Here is a 6000-nt window from a genome sequence, read left to right on the forward strand (position 1 = left end):
GTTTAAAAACACCACAAAAATCTATGCTCGGAGATAAATCTATTAACAAAAAAAACAAAAACAAAAAAAAAGCAAACAAACGAATACAAATCTGTTAGCCTTAAGAAGCAACGTTACGAGCAATGTTTACATGCAGAGAACACAGTGACGGTGTTGTCTAAAAAAATTGACCCTAAATCCATCTCCTAATGTCAACGTTTGAAAAACCTTAATTCAGACAAGACTATAAAACCTACAAAAATCCGAAAATTAAAGAAAAAATATAATATGAAATCCATACTTGACAGTGATATCACCATAGAAACCGTTAAGCAAAAGGTATGTGCTAAAGCTGCCCGCATAGCAAGGTATGAAAAGCGCGTTAGATTCTTCAAGGACAACAACATGTTCAAAAATAACCCCCAAAGATTTTACAGGAAGATAGGGAAAATACAAGTTGCAGTAAAGTCTATCCCATCAAAAGAAGTGCAGGAATTTTGGGCTAAAGTTTGGGAAGAAGAAAAAACACACAATGTAAAGGTCCCTTGGATTGATAGAATATCTACAGACTTAGAATCCTTAGAGGAGCAAAAGTGGGAGGATGTCAAGGTAGAAGATATAAGATCTGCTCTCAGAAGGTCAAGGAAATGGAAGTCTCCAGGAAAGGATAAAATTCATAACTTCTGCTAACAAAATTTTACAACGATTTTTTGCAACATCCTAGTATGATTCCCTCTTGGCTAGTTAATGCTTTGATATTTTTATTTCCAAAAAATGAAGAAACAAATGAACCAAAGAATTATCGACACAACCTGCTTAACAACAATGCATAAAACGCTAACATATGTCCTGACTGAATATATCTATAGTTTCTTAATAGAAAGTAGCATATTCTCAAATGAGCAAATGTAAACGTGGATCTTATGGTTGTAAAGATCAGCTACTCATCAATAAGATGATCTTAGAAGATTGTCACAAATGACACACAAACTTGTCAATAGCCTGGATAGACTATAAAAAAGCTTTTGATAGCCTACCACATAGCTGGATTAAGAAATATCTGGAAATGTATAAAAAAGCTCCTACTCCGCGAAACATTTTGTCTGTAAGCATGCGATCATGGAGAACCACACTGACTTTGAACAGTGACAATGAATCTCTAAATGGTGGTGATGTAAGAATTTCATGTGGTATTTTCCAAACTGAACTCTAAACATCGCATCGAAGCCATTAACACCTTGGCACTTCCAGTAGTCCAATACAGTTTTAACATCATTAACTGGAATCTTACAGCGTTCCAACGCCTGGACAGGAAAACAAGAAAACTACTAACTTCTAAGAACATGCACCACCCAAAAGCAGATGTTGATCGTCTGTACCTACCTATAAGTAATGGGGAAAGAGGAATGATGCAGATAGAACTGTCATATAAGACCACCACAACAGCAATGAACAGGTACTTATCTAGTACAGAGGACTGGACGCTGCGACTTGTGTGCAAACATGAAAGTGGCAAAAATTCACATTCAATTGTCAAGGAAGCTTGCAAATTCGCAAGGGAAGTTGACATTAATCCTTAAATAATTGAAGAACCTGAAACCGCTTCCACAAAACAAGCAAAATGGATCAAGCAAAAAAGAACCGGTAGAAGCAAATTGGGGAGCGATAGATCCAGAAGCCTCTGCATGGACAGTATATACTTCGAAGTCGAAATGCTGATGTAGATCAAGCAACAACCCATCAATGGCAGAGAAGTTGAGGACTGAAAGCAGAGACTGGAGGTTTCATATTGGTGGCACAAGATCAAAGCATGCTCACAAAAAAACTACCTGGCTAACCTTCTTCAAAACGGTTCTGACCCTAAATGCAGATTCTGCGACACAGTTGACGAAACAATAGGCCATCTCGTCTCAGGATCTCCTGTGCTGACACCAAGCGAATATAAAAATCGCCACGATAGGGTAGGACAGTATTTACATTGGAAAATAAGTAAACACTCAATATCAGCACTCCTGCTTATGGTGTGAACATCACCCGGAGACAATCGTTGAAGGTGAAAATTTCACCACCCTCTGGGATTTTCTAGGCAACATTGACAGAACGATCCAGTCTAATCGACGACACATAATTATTAAAGACATGGAAGAAAAGACTAGTACACTAATAGATATAAGTGCTTCCGCTGATAAAATATATCTGTCAAGGAATTTGACAAATTAAGTTAATATAAAGACGTGGAAATTGAAATACAAAAGATGTGGCATCTTAAAACGAGAACTTTTCCTGTTATGATAGCCTAGGTATGATAAAAAAAAAGCGATGTCAGAAACATCTAGATAAGATCCCAGGAGAACCATGTCAGAGAAATCCAAAAGATTGTACTGACAAGTACTACCCACATCCTTACAAAAACCCAATCCATTCAAATGTCTCTATGTATTACATGAAGATATTTCACTACTGCCCTCGTCACTTCCCCTTGCCAAGCCTTCGCTTATATTGTTACACCTCTTATCCTTCACTTTCTCCAGGGCGCTGGTTGTGTCTCGGCAAGTGATTGCAACAAACATGCAGATTAAAAGTAAATATCAACAACAACAACAACAACAAGAGCAACAATAATTACCCTTAATTATAACTAACCTTCAGGTCACCCTTGGCCAAGTCGTAGTACCTGTAAGCTCATTCTGAGACAATGAAATACCAAGTTAGCGTATTGCGCGGTTAAGTCTATCTTATGGGGTGGGGTTGTTTCTGTAACCTTGATTGGCAACACATCTAGAGGTGATATCTGAATAGAAACACTGGTCACTGTGTCACCACATCACCGCCACCCTCAATATGAGTGAAAATATCAAATATCATTGTATTAAACAAAAGCGTGAATGATGTTGGAACTCATAACGGCAGAGTGGCCTACTGCACTGTAGGGGAGGTCTTGCCGTCATTTAGCTGCTGCAGTACGAAAAGAAGGAGGAAAGATCGACTAGAGCAGATTGAATGCAGCTATGATAGAGTGTTACATCCGAAGGGAGCCTAGCAGATTTAGCTATATGGAAAGTACGAGAGATATGGTTTGAAAAGCGAGACAAAGTGACCAAATAAGACAGATAAGGAAGAAACGCTGGTAATGAGAAGTACAAATCGAAGAAATCAAACGCAGAATCTGCCACATGGAAAATAGCAATTAAAAACGGATAAGTGTGAATAATACTGACAACAGAGACACGGCGGTTCAGATACCATGTATCAAAAGGACCCCTAACTGTGCACGAGGATCCAGAACATACATTTGCAAATGAGGAGCTGTTTATTGCTCGTACATGAAGTTATTGCTCATGGAGATATCATTCTTCTGATCTTGTCCAAGACTTGATTATGTATCTGCACATCTTTAATTATTTAGTACTTCTTAATCATCTTTATCGATTGTACATGTATAATGATATCATCATAATCAACAACTTAATGCATGCTGCAGCAGTGGTAGTAATCGAAAGACTTGGAGTGAAAATATCACAACTCCAAACGATAGAAAGAGAAACCTGGTGGAATAGGCGATTAGAAAGACAGGTAGAGGAAATTCAAAAATATCTTGTGAGAGTAGAAATCCTTCGCAACGGGGGTAAGATGAAAACTAGATTCCACGAAATAATTCAAAGGCAGTTGTGACTGAAGTAAAAAGGATATAGAGGAGTAATGGAAAAATGAAAACAAACGTTAAAAGCGAAAGCTGCCAAGATTAAAAGATGCAATAACAAAATAGAAGTTTAGACAAAAAGTTGATCGAAATAGATCAAAGTAGATTTTACAAGGAAATATATGGAGATGTTACAGTGACCATACTGCCTAACAAGGAAGAGATGAAGAAATTCTGGAGAATCATTTATAGCCACAGGTGAAACACAATGAGAGGAATTGTTGCCTACAATGAAAACTTGGAACAGAATTTACGCAAATAAAAGTCATACTTGTGGTTCTGAATCACTTGCACTGTTCATATTACCAATCAAGCTTTGTCCAATATGGTTTCTGAATTTGTTAAGCTTGTCGTAGTCAATTTAACACAGCGTCATTTATCGTCTACAGCATAGATAATACCTTTTAAGGATCATTATTGTCGTTATAAATATCATTACTCTATATTTGTCATTTGTTCAATCAGACTCGCTTACCACCAGTGACTCTAAAAACAACCCTAATATAACAATTTCTTAATAAACGGAACTTATTGGTAACTTTCGAATCTAAAACCAATACAGAGTTGTACATATGTCATCAGCAAAAGCATAACAATTTTATTAATTAAATTAGTGTAGTACTGGCAGAGTCTCTTTCGCTATTTCGTTACGTGATTTTACATTCTGATCTCAATTCCTGACGAGATCTACTCTGCCTTATATTCTCGTAGAAGTGAATAAAAGAAAATATTAGCACACTACATGCTCTGAATAAATAGACTGTTCCCACTTCAAAATGCATGACATCACACCTGTGCTTGAAATAATTATCTATAGTGATGAATGGGTGACAACTTGTGGTGGAAACCGAAACGCAGATCCGTCGCTCATTGATGCTTACCTACGCAGCAAGACTCAGCAGAAACGTGAGTGATACCAGCTAGTATATGACACAATTAGCTTCATTTGTCATGAATGCAAACCAATGTTCGATTAAAGTTTTATTGTTCTATATATAGAAATTTAAGAACTAAAATGCCCCTCCCTAACTTCTTTTTTTTTGTTTTTTTCTGAAATGAAATAATATGCTCTTCAGTCTTTGATATTTCTAGGGTAGTCAGCTATTTCCACAATAGATATGAAATATAAATGTCTTTTCACATCCCTTCTCGAATCAATTCACTTCTCTTCGCTCTATCCCTTTCTCCATACTTTGCTCTCTTACTTTTTTTCTCTTACTTGTCTTCTCTATCCATTTCTCTCTCCCTCTCTCCCTTCTCTCTGTCGTCATCACTGTCACGTTCTTTTTCTCAGTTGATCATTGTCTCTGTCTCTGTCTCTCATTTTCTCTGCTTTTGTCTCTGTCTTTCTCTCTGTCTCTCTCTGTCTCTCTTTCTTTCTCTCTCTCTCTGGAGGTCTATACTATGCAATAGCGACCGAGATCAAGGGGAATCTATTATTCATTAAATACCTCATTATTCTTTAATCTAGACCTGACATAGAAGTGTCTAGAGACTTCAAATGCTTTTAATGCATAAATATTGTTTTCTTTTTTAAACTGCAACTTCATGTTAGTACATCTGCTGCTACTGAAGATGATAAAGATAATGACGATAATGATGATGGCGATGGTTATATTAGTGAAGACGAGAACGATGATGATGATAGTAATGGTGGTGATTATGATGATGATGATGATAGCGAGAAGTTTTGGGTAATTTAGCTCTTATAAGTGATAATTTTGCTATTTTAGTTTGTTATCTGCTGTTTTTGTCAGTATCAAATGTAGCTGTTGATATATATATATATATATATATGCGTGTGCATATATCTATATTAGCTATCGTATTTCTCCATAATAGTGTTGTCGCTGTTATGTTGTTGCTAATGATGTCAATCCAGAAAATGAGATTGCTAATACTCTTGTTATTAACTTTCTCAGTTGTATTCTTATTCATCCATGTTTACCATTTTATTGTTGTTAGATTTTATTTTGAGGACAACAAAACGACATCAAACACTATGTTAAATGAAATTCTCCGCTGCTTTATTATTAAATAAGCTTTACGTGAGCGAACAAAACACTATATGAGGGAAACTAGATCAAAAATGTTATTTCCTTGATGCAAAAGTGAGAATTTAAATACAAGTTATGGAAATAACCTTGCATATATTTGCTATCGATTCACTTGGAGAAACGATTCGCGTGTATCATACTTGATTATGATTCACTGATTCTATGTTTGGAAGAAGGCCATTCTGTTTCCCGTCCCTCAATTATATTTCCAAGAAGGGAAATATTTCAAACGGCTCCTGTTCATTTTAAGCAATATTTTAAAAC

General features: G+C 36.3%; 1 protein-coding gene and 1 long non-coding RNA gene across 4 annotated transcripts in view; both read right to left on the reverse strand.

Annotated features, from left to right (window-relative positions):
- Positions 1 to 6000, reverse strand: part of LOC106870474 (carbonic anhydrase-related protein 10) — a 588026-nt gene that overhangs the window by 376122 nt on the left and 205904 nt on the right. The gene's annotated exons all lie outside the window — the stretch shown is intronic.
- The window catches only part of LOC149137261 (uncharacterized), a 5299-nt gene continuing 4983 nt past the window's right edge, over positions 5685 to 6000 (reverse strand). The window contains exon 2 of the long non-coding RNA XR_016240795.1: positions 5685 to 6000. This exon is cut by the window's right edge and continues 451 nt beyond it. This is a non-coding gene — a long non-coding RNA (uncharacterized LOC149137261).

This window comes from Octopus bimaculoides, chromosome 2 (assembly GCF_046866305.1).
Source record: "Octopus bimaculoides isolate indiv1 chromosome 2, ASM4686630v1, whole genome shotgun sequence".
NCBI lineage: Eukaryota > Metazoa > Mollusca > Cephalopoda > Octopoda > Octopodidae > Octopus > Octopus bimaculoides.